Below are 20,163 nucleotides of genomic sequence, written 5' to 3'. Positions count from 1 at the left end.
ACCGTCTTCTCCTGCTGGCGTCAAACAGCACAGGACCCTTCTCTCCTAATGGAACCCAGTAGCAAGAGGACCCTCCTCTCTAATGGACTGGGGTCCAACAGCAGAGTACCATCCTGTCTGTTGGGGTCCAGCAGCAGAGTACCCTCTTATCTGCTGGGTCCGGCAGCAGATTACCCTCCTTTCTGCAGATGTCTGACACCAGAACACCCTGTCTGATGGGATCTGGCAGTAAGTGATCCTCCTCTCTGCTGGGGTACAATAGCAGAGGACCCTCCTTTCTGCTGTGGTCCAGCACCAGAGGACCCTTCTCTTCTGCTGGGGTCAGGGACCAGAGGACCATACTCACTGCCGGCATCCGGCACCAGAGGACCATCCTCTGCTGCTGGGGTCCGAAACCAGAGGACCATCCTCTGCTGCTGGGGTCCGAAACCATAGGACCCCCCTATCCTGTCTACCCCTGCAGAGAGGAAGTTGCAAAGGACTCCCCTCTCTGCTGGGGTCCAGTACCAGAGGACCCTGTTCTCTGCTGTGGTGCAGCACCATAGGACCTTCCTCTCTGTTGGGGTCTAGCAGGAGAGGGCGCTTGTCTCTGCTAGGGTCCAGCAGAGAGGGAGCAGTACAGGACCTTCCTCTCTGCTGGGGTCCAGCAGGAGAGGACCCTCCTCTTCTGCTGGATCCCTGCAGAAGAGGAAACTCTTCTGCTACTGGACCCCAGCAGAGAGGAAGCTGCAGAGGAGCCTCCTCTCCTGCCTAACACCAAAGAGAGAAGTAGCAGAGGACCATCCTGTTCTGCTGGTGTCCAGAAACAGAGGACCATCCTCTCTGCTGTGGTCTGGCAGCAGAGGACACTCCTCCCTGCTGGGGTCCAGCAGCATTGGACCCTCGACCCCACTGGGGTCTGGCAGCAGATGACCCCTTCCGCTGCAGGTATCTTGCACCAGAGAACACCCCTGTGCTATTGGGGTCCAGCAACAGAGGACCCCCCCCTCTGCTACTGGTGTCTGGCAGAAGAGGAAGATCTGTTGCTGGGGTCCGGCACCAGAGGACCCCCCTTTGCTATTGGGGTCCAGCAACAGAGGACCCTCTTCTGCTGCTGGGCTCTGACACCAGAGGACACTCCCAGCTGGCGTCCGGCAACAAAGGACCCTCCTCCGTGCTGGGGTCTGGCACCAGAAGACTCCTCTCTCTACTGGGGTCCAGCAGCAGAGTACCCTCCTCTCTGCTGGAAATCCCCTACTCTTTGCTGGGGTGTGGCAGCAGAATTCCCTCCTATTTGCGGTAGTCCAGCAGTAGAAGACCTTACTCTCTGCTGGGGTCTGGCAGCAGAGGACACCCCTCTGCTGGGGTCTGATAGCAGAGGACCTCCCTGCGCTGCTGGGGTCTGGAAGCAGAGGACGCCTCTCCCTTCTGGTGTCCAGCAGCAGAGGACCCTCCTGCCTACTGGGTTTCAGCAGCAGAGGACCCTATTCTCACGCTGCACCACTGCAGCAGAGGACCCTTCTATGCTGCTGGACCACAGAAGAGAGCAAGATGCAGAGGACCTTCGTCTTCGGCTGGACCCCAAAGAGAGGACGAAGCAGAGGACCCTCATCTTCTGCTGGGGTCCGGCAGCAGAGGACCCTCCACTCTGCTGCAGCCTGGTAGCAGAGAACTCCCCTCTCTGAAGCGGTCCGGGAGAAGAGTACCCTCCTCTCTCTTGGGGTCCATCATGAGAGGACCCTGATCAGCTGCTGGGGTCCGGAACCAGAGGACCCTCCTCTGCTGCTGCGTTCCAGCACCAGAGGACACAACTCTCTGCTAGGGTCCAGCACCGGAGAACCCTGCTCTCTGCTGGGGTCCAGCAGCACTGGACCCTCCTCTTGGCTGGGTCCAACAGCAGAGGACACGGCTATGCTCTCTGCTGGGGTCTGACAACACAGGACCCTCCTCTGCTCCTCGGGTCCGACATCAGAGGACTCTCTTCTCTGCGGGTTCTGGAAGCAGAGGATACTGCTTTGATGCTGGGGACTGACAGCAGAGAACAATAATCTGCTGGGGTCTGGCAGCAGAGGTCCCTCCACTGCTGTTGGGGTCCAGCAGCAGAGGATGTTTCTCTGCTGCTAGAACACAGCATAGAAAAAATGCAGAGGAGCCTCATCTTTACTGGACCCCAAAATAGGACACAGAGGAAGACCTTATCTTCTGCTGGCATCCGGCAGCAGAGGACCCTTCTTTGCTACTGGGGTCCGGCAGCAGAGGACTCCCTCTTCTGATGTGGAGGAGCACCAGAGAAACCCCCTCTGCTGCTGTGGTCCTACACCAGAGGACCCGCCTCTGATGCTGGAGTCCAGCACCAGAGGACCATCCTCTCCTGCTGTTGTCTGGCAGCAGATGATTCTCCCCCCTGCTGGGGTCTGGCAACAGAGGACCCTCCTCTGTTCCTCGGGTCAGGCACCAGAGGTCCCTCCTCTGTTGCTATCATCCGGCAGTAATGGACCTTCCTCCCTGCTGGGGTCCAGCAGTAGAGGACCCTCCTCCCTGCTGGGGTCCGCCAGCAGAAGAGCCTGCTCCCTGCTGGGGTCTGACCGCACCACAGGACTCCCCTCTCTACTGTGTTCAGTAACAGAGGAGCCTCTTCTACTGCTGGGGTCGGCCAGCAGAGGACCCCCTTCTGCTGCTGGAGTCTGGCACCAGAGGCACACCTCTCTGCTGAGGTCCAGCACAAGAGGACCCTCCTCAATGCTGGGGTCCAGCAGCAGACGACCCTCCTCTCTTCCACGGTCCTGCAGCAGAAAACCCTCCTTCTATGCTTGTTTCCAACAGCAGAGGACCCTCCTCTCCTTCTGGACCCCAGCAGCAGAGGACACTCCTCTGCATCTGAACCACAGAAGAGAGGAAGTTGCAGAGGAACATCGTCCACTACTGGACCCCAAAGAGAGGATGCAGCAGAGGACCATCCTCTTCTGCTGGGGTCCAAGATCAGAGGACACTGCTTTGCTGCTGGGGTCCTACAGCAGAGGACCATCCTCTGCTGCTTGGGTACAGCAGCCGAGGACCCTCCACTGCTGCTGGGGTCCAGTACCAGAGGACTCCCCTTTGTGCTGAGGTCCTACAACAGAGGACCCCCCTCTGCTTCTGGGGTCCAGCACCAGAGGAACCACTTGTGCTGCTAGGGTCTGGTACCTGAGGACTCTCCTCTCCTGCTGGGGTTGAGCAGCAGAGGACCCTCTACTCTGCTAGGGTCCGGCACAACAGGACCGCCTTCTGCTGCTTGGGTACGGCAGCAGAGGACCTGCCTCTGCTGCTGGACCCCAGCTGTTAGGAAGCTGCAAAGGACCCTCCCCTCCTGCTGGACCCCTGCAGCAGAGGACCATCATCTGCTGCTGGACCACAGCATAGGGGAAGTTGCAGAGGACCCTCATTCCCTACTGGACCCCAAAGAGAGGACACAGCAGAGGACCCTACTCTTCTACTGGCGTCCTGCAGCAGAGGACCCTCCTCCCTGCTGTGTTCCGGCAGAAGAGGACTCTAAACTACTGCTCGGGTCAGGCACCAGAGGATCCTCCTCTGCTGTTGGGGTTTGGCAGCAGACAATCCTCTTCCCTGCCTGTATCCAGAAGAAAAGGACCCTCCTCCCTGCTGTGGTCCGGCAGCAGGGGAACCTCCTATGCTCTTGGAGTCCGGTACCAGAGGACCCCCCTCTGCTGCTGGGGTCTGGCAGCAGAGGACCCTCCTTCTGCTGGGTTCCGGCAGCAGAGGACCCTACTCCCTGTTGGGTTCCGGCAGCAGAGGACACTCTTCCCTGCTGCAGTCCGGCAGCAGAGGACCTTCCTCTGCTCTTGGTGTCAGACACGAAAGGACCCCCCTCTGCTGCTTGGGTCCAGCAAAACAGAACCCTCTATGATCTTAGGCCCGGCACCAGAGGACACCCCTACCTGTTGGAGTACACCACCAGAGGTGCCTCGTCTCTGCTGGGGTGGATCAGCAGAAAATCCTCCTCTCTGTCTGGGTCCGGCAGTAGAGGACCCTACACTGCTGCTGCGTCTGACAGCAGAGGACCCTCTTCTTCTGCTGGACCCCAGCAGAGAGGAAGCAGCAGAGAACCATCCTCTCTGCTGGTGTCTAGCATGAGAGGACCCATCTCTCTGCTGGGGTCCAGCAGAAAGGAAGCAGAAGAGGACCCTCCTCTCGGCTGGAGTCCCGTAGCAGAGGACCTTCCTCTTCTTTTGGGTTCAGCAGCAGAGGACCCTCCTCTCTGCTGTAGTGCAGCACCAGAGGAGCCTTGTCTTCTGCTGTGGTCCAGCAGCAGAGGAAACTCCTCTCTGCTGGGGTCCAGACGCGGAGCACCCTCCTCTCTGCTGAGTTCTAGCACCAGAGGACCTTCTTCTCTGCTAGGATTCAGCACCAGATGACCTCCTCTCTGTTGGGGTCCAAAATCCGAGGACCCTTCTCTATGCTGGCGTCCGGCAGTAGAGGACCCTCCTCTCTTTTTGGGTCTGCCAGCAGAGGACGCTCCTCCCTGCTGGGGTCCTGCAGCAGAGGACCTTCATCCATGCTGGAGAGCCTTGGAAGAGCGTCCCGCACAGAGTGCTGATGGCCACGAGAGGGCGCCCAAAGCCGCCATTCTTTCTTTTCTTTTTTTCTTTTCTTTTCCTTTTCCTTTTTTTTTTTTTTTTTTTTTTTACAGGTTTATTTATTTTATTCCAAAGTCAGATATACAGAGAGGAGGAGAGACAGAGAAGAAGATCTTCCATCCGATGATTGACTCTCCAAGTGAGCCACAATGGCTGGTGCACGCCAATCCAAAGCCGGGAACCTGGAGCCTCTTCTGGTTTTCCCCTGTGGGTGCAAGTTTCCAAAGCTTTGGGCCGTCCTCGACTGCTTTCCCAGGCCACAAGCAGGGATCTGGATGGGAAATGGAGCAGCCAGGATTAGAACCGCTGCCCATATGGGATCCCGGCTAGTTCAAGGTGAGGACTTTAGTTGCTAGGCTACGGCACTGGGACCGAAGCTGCCCTTTCTACCCCTGGTGGGCTCAGGCCTTCTGACCTCTAGACAGTCCAACCTGAGCCATCCTAGGGTGAGGTGGGGGTCACAGACAGTATTCTGGTACACGTGCTGTTGAAAGATCAGGGCTCCAAAGCCGAACAGCCCACATACCAAAGCCGGGGAGGGGTGCAGGACGCTTGGGGCCTAGCATCAGTTCGGGCCTCTGTGATAGGAAGTGTCAGGGTGCCTTTAAGAGCAAGGCACTTAAAGAACCCTGGGAGGTGGTGTCCTATGTCAGCATGCCCACAGGCCCTCAGGGAGCTGGAGTCCAACACCAGCATCCTGGAGGCCCTGAGAGCTGGAGTCCCGCACCTGCGTACCACAGGCCCTCTGTGAGCTGGGTGTTACACACCAGCCCACTGGGGTTGTACTGTGCCAGATGAGGTCCCGGGAAACCTTACCGCCACCCCCATTCCTTGCACAGCACCCTGAGATGCAGGCTCTGGGCGTTCTTTGGCAAGTGGAGCATCTCCCTGATGAGCTACCAAGAGGGCTTCATGGACTTTTATTTTTTTTCTTTTTTCATTCCAAAGTCCGAGATACAGAGAGGAGGAGAGACAGAGAGGAAGATCTTCCGTCCGATGATTCACTCTCCAAGTGAGCTGCAACAGCCAGTCCCCTCGGGACCCACTCTGCTGGGGCCTCAGCGAGAGGGTCACCCTCGGAACCCCCTCTGCTGGGGCCTCAGCGAGAGGGACAGCCACAGCCCCACTCCCTCGATGCTGGGATCTTAGAGTGAGGGACCCGGAACGCCCCTCTCTCTCTGCTGCGGTCTCAGTGAGAGGGACCCTCGGCCCTCCTTTCTCTCTCTCTTTTTCTCTCTCTGCTGGGGCCTCAGCAAGAGGTCCCCCTCGGGACCCCCTCTGTGGGGGCTTCAGGGAGAGGGATCTTCTGCTGCCCTCTCTGTTCTTCTCTGGTGGGAACTCAGGGAGAGGGTGCCACTTGTACCCCACCTCTCTCTCTGCTGGGGCCTCAGCGAGAGGGACTCACAACCACCCCCTTTCTCTCTCTCTCTCTGATGGGGTCTCAGCGAGAGGGACCCTCTGAGCCAGAGCCTCTATCCCTGCTTGGGCATCTGAAAGAGGGTCCCCTCGGGACCCCGTCTGCTGTGGCCTAGGTGAGAGGGACCACCGGAACCCCCCTCCCTAGCTGCTGGGGCCTCAGTGACACGGACCACCAAGCACAACTCCATCTCTGCTGGGCCCTCAGTGAGAGGGTCCCCATTGGACACCCCTCTCTCTCTGCTGGAGCCTCAGCGAGAAGGTACCCCTCGGGACACCCTCTCCTCGGGCCTCAGGAAGATGCTCCCCCTTGGGACCCCCTCCGTCTCTGCTGGAGCCTCAGCGAGAGGGTCATCTTCTGGACACCCTCTGCTGGGGCCTCATCGAGAGGAACACCCTCAAGACACCCTCTGCTGGCCTCAGCGAGAGGGTCCCCCTCGGGACCCCCTCTGTTGGGGCCTCAGCTAGAGGGACCCTTGGCACCCTCTTCTCTCTTCTGTTGGGCCTCTGAAGGAAGTTAGCACTTGGACCCCCGCTTCTCTCTGCTGGGGCCTCAGGGAGTGGGACACTCGGCCCCCTCTCTCTGCTGGGGCCTCAGCGAGTTATCCCCTAGGGACCCCCTGTGCTGGGGCCAAAGCGAGAGGGACCCCTGGCGACTCCTCCCTCGCTGCTGGGCCTTAACAAAAGAGACCACTCCGGACCTCCTCTACTAGGGCCTCAGCGAGATTGTCCACCTTGGGACCTCCCCTGCTGGGGCCTCAGTGGGAGGGTCCCCCCTGGACCACCCATCTCTGTCTGCTGGGACCTCAGCGAGAGGGTCCCCATTTGGACCCCCTCAGCTGAAGCCTCAGCAAGAGGGACCCTAAAGCTGCTGGTGCCTCAGCGAGAGAGTCCCACTCCGAACCCATTCTGCTGGGGCCTTAGCAAGAGGGAACCTCATCCCCCTCTATCTCTCTGTTTCTGCTAGGGCCTCAGCGAGAGGTTCCTCCTCGGGACCCCCACTCTCTCTTGGGGCTTCAGCGAGAGGGACCATTGGCACCCCTCTCTCTCTCTCTCTTCTCTGCTGGGGCCTCAGAGAGAGGGACCCTCGGCAGCCCTCTCTCTGTCTCTCCCTGCTGGGGCCTCAGTGAAAGTGTCCCCCTCGGGAGCCCCTCAGCTTGGGCCTAAGTGAGAAGGAACCCTGGAACTTGCTTCCCTCTCTGCTGAGGCCTCGGCAATGAGGTCCCCCTCGGGAGCTCCTCTGCTGGGCCCTCTGAGAGGGTGTTCCTCGGAGCCTCCTCTCTCTGCTATGGCCTCAGTGAGAGGGTCCCACTCGGGACAAACTCTGCTGGGGCCTCAGCGAGATCGTCCACCTTGGGACCTCCTCTGCTGGGGTCTCAGCAAGACAGTCCCCGTCAGACCCCCTCTCTCTCTGCTGAGGCCTCAGCAAGAGGGTCCCCCTGGGACCCACTCTGCTGGGGCCTCAGTTAGATTGTCCCCCTCGGATCCCTCCCTCTCTCTCTGCTGGGGTCTCAGCGAGAGGGTCCCCATCGGGTCCTCCTCTGCTGGGGCCTCAGCGAGAGGGACACCCGAAGCCGCTCTCCCTATCTGCTGTGACCTTAGCAAGTGGGTCCCCCTCGGAACCCCCCCCTCTGCCTTGGCCATAGCGATAGAGTCCCACTAGGGACCCACTCTGCTAGGGCCTCAACGAGAGGGACCCCTGGTGCCCCCCACCCTCTCTGCAGGGGCCTTAGCAAGAGGGTCCCCCTCAGACTCTCCCTCTGTCTCTGCTGTGGCCTCAGTGAGAGGGTCCACTCGGGACCCACTCTTCTGGGGCCTCAGCGAGAGGTTCCCCCTCGGACCCGCTCTCTCTGCTTGGGCCTCAGCCTGAGAGTCCCACTAGGGACCCACTCTGCTTGGGCCTCAGCGAGAGAGTCCCACTAGGGACCCACTCTGCTAGGGCCTCAACGAGAGTCCCACTAGGGACCCACTCTGCTAGGGCCTCAACGAGAGTCCCACTAGGGACCCACTCTGCTAGGGCCTCAGCGAGAGTCCCACTAGGGACTCACTCTGCTAGGGCCTCAGCGAGAGGGTCCCCCTCGGGACCCACAGTCTCTTTCTCTCCTCTGGGGCCTCAGCGAGAGGGTCCCCTTGGGACCCACTCTGCTGAGGCCTCAGGGAGAGGGTCACCCTCGGACCCTCCCTCCCTCACTGCTGGGACCTCAACAAGAGGGTCCCACTCGGGACAACCTCTACTGGGGCCTCAGCGAGATTGACCCTTTCTTTGCTGGGGCCTCAGTGAGAGGGACCCTCCCAGCCAGAGCCTCTTATCTCTGCTGGGGCCTCTGAGAGAGGGTTCTTCTTCGGACCCAACCTGCTGGGTCCTAAGTGACGGGGACCCCCAGAACCCCCCTCTCTTCCTGCTGGGGCCTCAGCTAGACGGACCCCCAGAGCCCCTCTCCATCTCTGCTGGGACCTCAGTGAGAGGGTCCCCCTCAGACACGCCCTCCCTCTCTGCTGGAGCCTCAGCGAGAGGATACCCCTTGGGACCCCTTCTCCTCGGGAGTCAGGAAGATGGTACCCCTCGGGTACCCCCTCCATCTCTGCTGGAGCTTCAACGAGAGGGTCACCCTCTGGAGCCACTCTACTGCGGCCTCAGCGAGAGGGACTCCCTCGAGACCCCCTCTGCTGGGGCCTCAACGAGAGGGTCCCCCTCGGAACCCCCTCTGCTGGGGCCTCAGCGAGATCATCCTCCTTGGGAACTCCTCTGCTGGGGCCTCAGCGAGAGGAACCCCCGGCGAACCCCTCCCTCGCTGCTGGGGCCTCAGTGAGAGGTTCCCCCTCGGGCCACCCTCTGCTGGGGCCTCAGCGAGGTGGAACCCTGGCGACCCTTCCCTGGCTGCTGTGGCCTCATCAAGAGGTACCCCTCGGGACCCCTTCTGCTGGGGCCTCAGCTTGAGGGACACCCGGAGCCATCTAACCTTTCTGCTGAGGCCTAGGCGAGAAGGTACCACTCGGGAACCCCTCTGCTGCGCCCTCAATGAGAGTGCCCCCCGCGGGCCCTTCCCTCTCTGTGCGTACCTCAGTGGGAGGGTTCCTCTCGGAACCCCCTCTGCTGGAGCCTCAGCGAGAGTGTCCCTCTCGGACCCCTCCTCTCTCTCTACTGTGGCCTCCTCTCTCTCTACTGCGGCCTCAACTCCAAGGCCAAACAGCCCGCATATGAAGGATCAGGAGGGGGTGGAAGACACTTGTGGCCTTACATCAGGCCAGGCCTCTGTGCTAGGAAGTGGCTGTCTGTCTTCACCAGCAAGGTACAACCTAGGGCACAAGGAGAACTAGAAGCTGGAGTTCCACGTCACGGTCCCCAGAGGCCCTGAGGGATGTGGACTCCCAGTAAGTAAGCCCACGAGCCCTATGGGAGCTGGAATCCCATGTGAGTGTGCACACGGACACTCTGGGAGCTGGAATCCCACATCAGTGTGCCCATGGGCCCCGTGAGACCTGGAGTCCCATGTCTGTGTACCCACGAGCCCTCTTGGACCTCGATCCTAATTCAGCATTCCCCAATCCCTGTGGAATCTGGGGTCCCACGTCAGCGTGTCCATGGACCCTCTGAGACTGGAATTACACACCAGCTGACTAGCACTGATGGTTCTCAGATGAGGTACCCAGATAACTTTCCAGAGTCCGGAAGCAGAGGAACCTCCTCCCTGCTGGGGACCGGCAGCAGAGGACCCTCCACCCTGTATGGGTGCGGCAGCAGAGGACCCTAATCTCTGCAGGGTCCAGCAACAGAGGACCCTCATCCCTGCTGCTGGACACAAGCAGAGAGGAAGCATCAGAGGTCCTTCCTCTCTGCTATGGTCCAGCACCAAAGGACCATCCTCTCTGCTGGACCGCAGCAGAGAGGAAGCCTCAGAGGACTGCCTTCTGCTGCTGGGGTCCAGCAGCCGCAGAGGACCCTCCTCTGCAGCTGGTGTCCGGAACCACAGGAACTACTCTGCTTCTGGGGTCCAGTAGAAGAAGACCCTCCTTGCTGCTGGGTTCTGGCACCAGAGGACCCTCCTCTGCTGGTGGGGTCCGTCAGCAGTGGACCATCCTATGCTGCTTCGGTGTGGAACAGAAGGACCCTCCTCTGCTGTTGGATTCTGGCAACAATGCAGCCTCCTCAACTGCTTTGGTCCATCAGCAGAGGACCCTTTTTTCTGCTGGGGTCTAGCACGACAGGACACTTGTCTCTGCTAGTTTCCAGCAGAGAGGAAGCAATAGTGAACCTCCCCTCTGCAGGAGTCTGGCAGCAGAGGACCCTCCTCTCCTTCTGGATTTCAGCAGCAGAGGACTTTCGTCTGCTGATGGACCCCAGCAGAGAGGAAGCAGCAGAGGACCCTCCTCTCCTGCTGGACAACAATGAGAGGAAGCAGCAGAGGACCCTCCTATTCTGCTGGGGTCTGGCAGCAGAGGACACTCCTCTCTGCTGGGGTCTGGAAGCAGCAGAGGACCCTCCAACCTGTTGTAGTTTGGCAGCAGAGGAACTTGCACAGTGCTGGGGTGGAGCAGAGAGGAAGTAGCATAGATACCTCCTCCATGCTGTGGTCCAGCCACAGAGGACCCTCCTCTGCAGCTGGACCTCATCAGAGAGGAAGATGCAGAGGATCCTCGTCTCCTGCTGGACCCCAAAGAGAGGATGAAGCAGAGAACCCTGCTCTCCGCTGGGGTACAGCAGCAGAGGACTCCTCCCTGCTGGGGTCAGGCAGCAGAGGACCCTCTTCCCTGCTGGGATCCGACAGCAGAGGACCCTCCTCTCAACTGGGTTCCGGCAACAGAGGACCCCCCTCCATGCTGGGGTCTGGAAGCAGAGGACACTCCTCTGCTGCTGGGGTCCAGCACAAGTGGACCCCCCACAGATGCTGGGTTCTGGTAGCAAAGAATCCTCCTTTCTGCTGGGTTCCAGCAGCAGAGGACCCTCCTCCATGCTGGGGTCTGGAAGCAGAGGACACTCCTCTGCTCCTGGGATCTGGCACCAGAGGATCCTCCTCTGCTGCTGAAGTCCGGCAGCAGAGGATTTTCCTCCCTGCTGGGGTACGGCAGCCGGGGAACCTCCTGCCTTCCGGGGTCCAACAGCAGACGACCCTCCTCTTCTGTGGGACCTCTGCAAAGAGGTTCTCCCCTGCTACTAGACCACAGCAGAGAAGAAGTTGCAGAGGACCCTCCCCTCATGCTGCACCCCAGGGAGAGGACGCAGGGGAACACACTCCTCTTTTGCTGGGGTCCGGCACCAGTGGACTCTCCTCTCTGCTGTACCCCAGCAGAGAGGAAGCTGCAGAGGACCCTCCTCTCCTGCTGGGCATCAAAGAGAGGAAGCAGTAGAGGACACTCCTGTTCTGCTGGGGTCTGGCAGCAGAGGTCCCTCCTCATTGTTAGCGTCAGGGAGCATAGGAGCCTCCTCTCCTAATGGGGTCCAGCACCAGAGGACACTCTTCCCTGATTGACTTGGGTCCAGCAGCAGGGTCCCTCCTCTCTGCTGGAGTCCGGCAGCAAATGACCCTCCTCTCTGCTGGGGTACAGCAGCAGAGGACCCTACTCTCTGCTGATGTTCGGCACTAGAGCACCCTCTTCTTTGCTGAGGTCTGGGAGCAAAGGACCCTCCTCTCTGCTGGGGTCTGGTAGTGGAGGACCCTCCACTCTTCTGTGGTCCTGCACCAAAGGATCCTTTTCCACTCCTGAAGTTCCACACCAGAGGACCCACCTCCCTGCTGCTGGGGTCCGGGCCCAGAGGACACTCTTCTACTGCTGGGGTCTGGTACCAGAGGACCTTCCTCTCTGCTGGGATCCAGTACCAGAGGACCCCCCTCATCTGCTGGCATCCGGTACTGTAGGAACCCCCTCTGCTGCTGGGGTCCCGCAGCATAGGACCTCCCTCTGCTGCTGGCGTCCGTCAGCAGAAGACTAGCTTCTGCTGCTGGTATCCGACAGCAGCGGATCCCCTTCTGCTGCTGTCGTCTGTCAGCAGAGGATGCTGCTCTGCTGCTGTGGTCCCACAGCAGAGGACTCTTTTCTGCTGCTGCACCCTTGCAGCAGAGGCCTTCCTTTGCTGCTGGACCACAGCAGAGAGGAAGTTGCAGAGAGCCCTCGTCCCATACTGGACCCCAAAGAAAGGATGCAGCAGAGGACCTAATCTTGTGATGGCGTCTGGCAGCAGAGGACCCTTCTCTCTGCTGGGGTCTGGTACCAGAGGACACTCCTCAGCTGTTGGGGTCCAGCAGTAGAGGACTCCCCTTCTTTGCTGGGTTCCGGAACCATAGGATCCCCCTATGCTTCTGTTGTCTGGCAGCAGAGTACCCCCCTCTATTGCTGGGTTCCAGCACCAGAGGACCCCCCCTCTGCTCCTATTGTCTGGCAGCAGAGGACACCCACTCTGCTGGTAGGATCCGGAACCAGAATACCCCTCTCTGCTGCTGTGGTCTGGCAGCAGAGGACCTTTCTCCCTTCTGAGGTCCTGCACCAGAAGACCCTACTAGGTTGCTCGTGTCGGGCACCAGAGGACCCAACTCTGCTGCTGGGGTCCGGCCACAAAGGTCCTTCCTCCTTGCTATGGTACGGCAGCAGAGGACCCTCCTCTGCTACTGGGGTTTGGCAGCAGAGGACCCTGCATCCCTGCAGCCGAGGACCCTCCTCCCTCCTGGACCCCAAAGAGAGGACGCAGCAGAGGACATTCCTCCTCTACTGGTGTCCAGAAGCAGAGTACCCACCTCTTCTGCTGGCTCCAGCCACAGAGGACCCTCCTCTCTGCAGTGGTCCGGCACCAGAAGACTATCCTCTGTGCTGTTGTTTGGCAGCAGAGAACCTCCTCCCTGCTGGGGTCAGACAGCAGAGGACCCTCCTCTCTCCTGGGGTCCAGTACCTGAGGACCCACCTATTTTTGGATCCCAGCAGAGAGGAAGCAGCAGAGGACCCTCCTCTTCTACTGGCGTCCGACAGCAGAGGATCACCTTCATCTGGAAAGTTCCGGCAGCAGAGGACGATCCTCTTTGCTGGGGTCCGGAAGCCTAGGACCCTCCTTTCTGCTGTGGTCCGGCAGCAGAGGAACGTCCCCTGCTGGTGGGGTCCAGTACCAGAGGATTGCCTTCTGCTTCAGGGGTCCAGCAGCAGAGGACCCTCCTCTGCTGCTGGACCCCAGCGGAGAGGTAGCAGCAAAGGACCCTCCTCTGCTGGACTCTTGCACTAGAGGACCGTCCTCTGCTGCTGGACCCCAGCAGAGGGAAAGTTTCAGAGGACCCTCGTTGCCTACTGGACCCCAAGCAGAGGACACTGCAGAGGACCCTACTCTTCTACTGGGGTCCAGCACCAGAGCACCCTCCTCTGCTGCTGGACCACAGCACAGAGGAAGTTGAAGAGGACCCTCATCCCCAACTGGGCCGCAAAGAGAGGAAACAGCAGGTGACCCTCTTCTAATGGCGTTCGGCAGCAGAAGACTCTGCTCTGCTGCTAGCGTCCGGCAACAGAAGATCCCCCCTCTGTTGCTGGGGTCCAGCACCAGAGGACTCCCCTATGCTCCTGGTGTCCTACAGCAGAGAACCCGCCTTCAGCTGGGTTCCTGCAGCAGAGGACCCCCCTCTGCTGCTAGAGTCTGGAGGCAGAGGTCCTCCCTCTGCTGCTGTTTCTGGCACCAGAGGACCCCTCACTGCTTCTGGGTTCTGGCACCAGAGGACCCCCCTTGCTGGGGACCGGCACCAGAGGAACCACTTGTGCTGCTGTGGTGCAGTACCCGAGGACTCTCCTCTCCTGCTGGGGTCGAGCAGCAGAGGACCCTCCACTCTGCTGGGGTCCAGCACCAGAGAACCGCCTTCTGCTGCTGGGGTGCGGCAGCAGAGAACCCCCTCTGCTCTTGCGGTCTGACACCAAAGGACCCGCCTCTGCTACTGGGTCTGGCAGCAGAGGACACCCCTCTTCTGCTGGTGTCCAGGAGTGAAGTTCCTCCCTCTGCTGCTGTGGTCGGGCACCAGAGGACACCCCTCAGCTGTTGGCGTCTGGCACCAGAGGACACCCCTCTGTTGCTGGGGTCTGGCAGCAGAGGACCTTCCTTCTGCTGTGTTCTGGTAGCAGAGGACCCTCCTCCTTGCAGGGATATGGCAGCAGAGGACCCTCATCTGCTGCTCGGGTGTGGTACCAGATGACCCTCCCCTGCTGTTGGGGTCCGGCAGCAGAGAACCTTCGTCCCTGCTGAAGTCCGGAATGAGAGAACCCTCCTCCCTGCTGTGGTCCTGCTCTGTTGGTGGGGTCAGGCACCAGAGGACCCCCTCTCTTGCTGGTGTCCGGCACCAAATGACCCTCCTCTGCTGCTGTGGTCTGGCAGCAGAGGACCCTCCTTCTCCTGGGTTTCAGCAGCAGAGGACCCTCCACTCTGCTGGGGTCCAGCACCAGAGGACCGCCTTCTGCTGCTGGGGTCCGGCAGCAGAGAACCCCCTCTGCTCTTGGAGTCCGACATCAAAGGACGCTTCTATGCTACTGGGTCTGGCAGCAAAGGACCCTCCTTCTGTTGGATCTGGCAGCAGAGGACCCCCCTCTTCTGCTGGTGTCAGGGAGTGGAGGTCCTCCCTCCTCACTGCTGTGGTCCGGCACCAGAGGACCCCTCTCAGCTGTTGGGGTCAGGCACCAGAGGACCCCCCTCTCTGCTGAGGTCCAGCAAAGAGAACCCCCTCTGCTGCTTGGGTCGGGCACCAGAGGACACCCCTCTCTGCTGGGGTCCAGCACCAGAGGACCCTCCTCTGTGCTGGGGTGGGGCAGCAGAATACCCTCCTCTCTGCTGGGGCCCGGCATTAGAAGACCCTCCACTGCTGCTGCGTCTGACAGCAGAGGACCCTACTCTTCTGCTGGACCCCAGCTGAGAGGAAGCAGCAGAGGACCATCCTCTCTGCTGGTGTCTAGCATGAGAGGACCCTTCTCTCTGCTGGGGTGCAGCAGAAAGGAAGCAGCAGAGGACGTTCCTCTCAACTGGAGTCCTGCAGCAGAGGACCCTCCTCTTCTTTCCTGTTCCAGCAGCAGAGGACCCTCCTCTCCTGCTGTCAGAACCCAGCAGCAGAGTAGCATCATCTCCTGCCTGACACAGCAGAGAGGAGGGTTCTCAGCAGCTGAACCCCAGCCTAGAGGATTCTCCTGTGCTACAGCACCACAGCAGAGAGGAAGTTGCAGAGGACACTCATCTCCTGCTGGACCCCACCGAGAGGACAAAGCACAGGACCCTAATCTTCGGCTGGGATCCGACAGATGAGGACCCTGTTTCTGCTGGGTTCCTGCAGCAGAGGACCCTCCTCCCTGCTGGGGTCCGTCAGCAGAGGACCCTCTTCTGCTGCTCGGGTCCGACACCATCAGACCTCCTCTGCTGCTGGGGTCCGGCACCAGAAGACCCTCCTCCCTGCTGGGTTCTGGAGGCAAGAGGGCCCTCCTCCCAGGTGGGGTCTGGTGGCAGAAGACCACCCTCTCTGCTGGGTACAGCAGCAGAGCATCCACCACTGCTGCTGTTGTCTGAAACAAGATGACAACCCTCTCTGCTGGGGTCTAGCACCAGAGGATCCTCCTCTGCTGATGGGGTCCAGCACCAGAGGACCTCCGTATGCTCCTGGGGTCTGGCAGCAGAGAACACTCCTTCTGCTGGGTTCCTGCAGCAGAGAACTCCCCTCTGCTGCTAGGGTCCGACACCAGAGGAATACCTTGTTCTGTTGTGGTGCAGTACCCAAGTACTCTCCTCTCCTACTGGGGTCGAGCGGCAGAGGACCCTCCACTCTGCTGGCGTCCAGCACCAGATTACCGCCTTCTGCTGCTGGGGTGCGGCAGCAGAGGACCCACCTCTGCTGCTGGACCCCAGTGGAGAGGTAGCAGCAATGGACCCTCCTGTCCTGCTGGACCCCTGCAGCAGAGGGCCCGCCTCTGCTGCTGGACCACAGCATAGGGGAAGTTGCAGAGGAATCTTGTTCCCTACTGGACCCCAAAGAGAGGACACGCAGAGGATCCTACTCTTCTACTGGCGTCCTGCAGCAGAGGACCCTCCTCTCTCCTGATATCCGGCAGCAGAGGAAGTCCTCTCTGCTGGAGTCCAGCAGCAGAGAACCCCCCTCTGCTGCTGGGTTTCGGTACCAGAGGACCCCCTTTTCCTGCTGGGGTTTGGTAGCAAATGACACTCCTTATGCTGGGTTCTGGCTGCAGACAACACCCATGTTCTGCTGGGGTCCAGCAGCAGAGTTCCTCCCTCTGCTGTTGGTGTCTGGAAGCACAGGACCCCCCTCTGATGCTAGGGTCCGGCACCAGAGGACCCTCCTTCTGCTGGGTTCCTGCAGCTGAGGACCCTCCTCCCTGCCTTGGTACGGCAGCAGAGTCCCTCCTCTCTGCTGGGGTCCGGCACAACAACACCCTACACTCTGCTGGGGTCCAGCAACAGAGAACCCTCCTCTGTTGCTGGGGTCTATCAACAGAGAACACCATTCTCTGCTGGGGTCCAGCACCAGAGAACCCTCCTCTCAGCTTGCTCGAGCAGCAGAGGACCTTCATCTCTGCTGGGGCCCAGCACCAGAGGACAATCCTCTACTGCTCAGGTCAGACAGCAGAGGACACTCCTCCCTTCTGTGGTCTGGCTGCAGAGGACCCTCCTCTGCTTTGGGGTCCGGCACCAGAGGACCTCCCTCTATGCTGGGTTCCAGGAACAGAGGATCTTTCTCTGTGCTGGGGTGTTTCACCAGATGACACCCCTCTCTGCTGGGGTCCAGCACAGGACGACCCTCCTATGTGCTGGAGTCCCCCAGCAGAGCACCCTCCTCTCCTGGGGTCTAGCACGAGAGGACCCTCCTTCTCTTCTGGAGTCCTGCAGCGCAGGACCCTGCTCTCTGCTGGGGTCCGGCAGCAGAGTACCCTACTCTCTGCCGTGGTCCCACACCAGAGACCCCCCCCTCTGCTGCTGGGACTGGCAGCAGAGAACCATTCTCCCTGCTGGTTTACGGCAGAAGAGGGTGCTCTACTGCTGCTGGGGTCTGGTAGCAGAGGACCCTTCACTCTGCAGGACCCCAGCAGAGAGGCGAGTCCTCTGCTGCTTCCTCTGTGCTGGGGTCCGACAGCACCAGAGGACCCTCCACTGCTGCTGGGGTCTAACATCAGAGTACCCCCCTCTGTAGCTTGGGTCCGGCATCAGAGGACCCACCTCTGCTGATGGTGCCGGCAGCAGATGACCCTACTCCCTGCTGTTTTCCAGCAGCAGAGCACCCTGCTCTGCTGCTGGGGTCTCGAAACGGAAGACCCTCAACTCTGTTGGACCCCAGCAGAGAGATAGCAGCAAAGGAGCCGCCTCTCTAATGGTTTCCGGCAGCCGAAGACCCTCCTCTCCTACTGGGGTCCGGCAGCAGAGGACCATCGTCCCTGCTGAGGTCCAGAAGAATGAACCCTCCTCCCTGCTGTGGTCCGGCAGCAGAGGACCCCCTCTCTGCAGGGGTCTAGCACAAGAGGACCCTCTTCTCTGCTGGGGTCCAGCACCAGAGGAAGCAGCACAGGAACCTCCACTCTGCTGGGGTCCTGCAGCAGATGACACACCACTTCTGCTGGGTTTAAGCAGCAGAGTTCCTACTCTCCTGCGGGACACCTGCAGCATAGGACCCTCCTCTGCTGCTGGACCCCAGCAGAGAGGAAGTACAGAGGACAATCAACTCCTGTTCGACCCCAAAGAGAGGATGCGAAAGAGGAACCTCCTCTTCTGCTGGGGTCCGGCAGCAGAGGACCATGCTCTCTGCTGGAGTCTCGCAGCAGAGCACTCCTCTCTGCTGGGGTCTGGCAACAGAAGACCCTACTCCCTGCTGGGGCCTGGCAGCCGAGGACCCACCTCCCTGCTGGGGTTCAGCAGTGGAGGACCCTCCTCTGCTGCTGGGGTCCGGCAACAGAGGAACCTCGTTCCTGCTGTGTTCCGGCAGCAGAGGATTCTCCTTCCTGCTGGATTCGGACAGCAGAGGAACCTCCTCTGCTGAAGGAACATAGCAGAGATAAAGCATCAGATGACCCTCTTCTCTTCTGGGGTACAGCATCAGAGATCCTCCTTTCTGCTGGACCCCAGCACAGAGAAAGTCGCAGAGGACAATCCTCTCTGCTGAGGTACAACAATAGAGTACCCTCCTCTCTGCTGGGGTCCAGCAACAGAAGACCCTCATCTGCTGCTGATATCCAGCAGCAGATGCCCATCCTCTGCTTTTGGTGTCCGGCAGCATAAGACACTCCTCTCCGTTGGACCCCATCAGAGAGGAATCAGCAGAGGACCATCCTCTCTACTGGGTACAGCAGTAGAGAACCCTCCTCTCTGTTGAGGTCCATCACCAGAGGATCCGCCTCTCTGCTGGGATCCAGCAGAGAAGAAGCAGCAGAGGACCCTCCTCTATGCTGGAGTCCAGAGGAGGACCCTCATCTCTGCTGGCGTCTGGCAGCAAAGGACCATCCTCTTCTGCTGGGGTCCGGCAGCACAAGATCCTCCTCTCTGTTGCTGCCTGGCACCATAGGTTCCCCTTCACTGCTGTTTTCCTGCAGAGAGAAAGGAGCAGAGGACAATCCTATTCTGTTGGACAATAAAGAAGGAAGCAGCAGGGGACCCTCAACTGCTGCTGGGTCTGGCAAACAGGGGACCCTCCTTTCTTCTGTGGTCCGGCAGCAGATGACACTCGTCCCTGCGGGGTTCGGCAGCAGAGGACCCTCCACACTGCTGGGGTCCAGCAGCAGAGGATCCTATTCACTGCTGGGGTCCGGTAGCAGAGGACCTTCGTCTCTGCTGGGGTCTGGCAGCAGAGGACCCTCCTGTCTGCTGTAGTGCAAGACCAGAGAAGCCTCGTCTTCTGCTGTGGTCCAGCAGCAGAGGAAACTCCTCTCTGCTGGGGTCCAGAAGCGGAGCACCCTCCTCTCTGCTGAGTTCCAGCACCAGAGGACCTTCTTCTCTGCTAGGATCCAGCACCAGAAGACCCTCCTCTCTGTTGGGTCCTACATCCGCGAATCCTCCTCTTTGCTGGCGTTCCGCAGTAGAAGACCCTATTTTCTGCTGGGGTCCTGCAGCAGAGGACCCTCCTCCTTTTTTGGGTCTGCCAGCAGAGGACACTCCTTGCTGCTGGGGTCCAGCAGCAGAGAACCTTCATCCATGCTGGAGAGCCTTGGATGAGCGTCCTGCACTGAGTGCTGATGGCTACAAGAGGTCGCCCAAAGCCGCCGTTCGTTCTTTCTTTACTTTTTTTCTTTTCTTGTTTACACATTTATTTATTTTATTCCAAGGTCAGATATACAGAGAGGAGGAGAGACAGAGAGGAAGATCTTCCGTCCGATGAGTCACTCCCCAAGTGAGCCAAAATGGCTGGTGCATGCCAATCCAAAGCCGGGAACCTGGAGCCTCTTCTAGATCTCCCATGTGGGTGCAAGTTTCCAAAACTTTGGGCCGTCTCTACTGCTTTCCCAGGCCACAATCAGGGATCTGGATAGGAAGTGGAGCAGCCGGGATTAGAACCGGTGGCCATATGGAATCCCAGCGCATTCAAGGCAAAGACTTTAGTTGCTAGGCTACGGCGCAGGGGCCCAAGCTGCCCTTTCTACCCCTGGTGGGCTCAGGCCTTCTGACCTCTAGACAGTCCAACCTGAGCCATCCTAGCATCAGGTGGGGGTCCTGGACAGTATTCTGGTACATGTGCTGTTGAAAGATCAGGGCTCCAAGGCCGAACAGCTCACATACCAAAGCCCGGGAGGGAGGAGGACGTTTGGGGCCTAGCATCAGCCCAGGCCTCTGTGATAGGAAGTGTCAGGGTGCCTTTAACAGCAGGGCACTTAAAGAACCCTGGGAGATGGACTCCCACATCAGCATGCCCACAGGCCCTCAGGGAGCTGGAGTCCCATGCCTGCATCCTCAGAGCCCTCTGAGAGCTGGTGTTAAACACCAGCCCACTGTGGTTGTACTTGGCCAGATGAGGTCCCGGGAAACCTTACCGCCACCCACATTCCTCGCAGAGCACCCTGAGATGCAGGCTCCGGGAATTCTTTGGCAAGTGGAGCAGCTCCTTGATGGGCTGCCAAGAGGGCTTCATGGACCTTTTTTTTTTATTATTATTATAAAGTCTGAGATACAGAGAGGAGGAGAGACAGGAAGATCTTCCGTCCAATG

The sequence above is a fragment of the Ochotona princeps genome, chromosome 2 (assembly GCF_030435755.1).
Source record: "Ochotona princeps isolate mOchPri1 chromosome 2, mOchPri1.hap1, whole genome shotgun sequence".
NCBI classification, from domain to species: Eukaryota; Metazoa; Chordata; class Mammalia; order Lagomorpha; family Ochotonidae; genus Ochotona; species Ochotona princeps.
The sequence above is the reverse complement of the archived record's forward strand: the minus strand, read 5'-3'. Positions refer to the sequence as shown.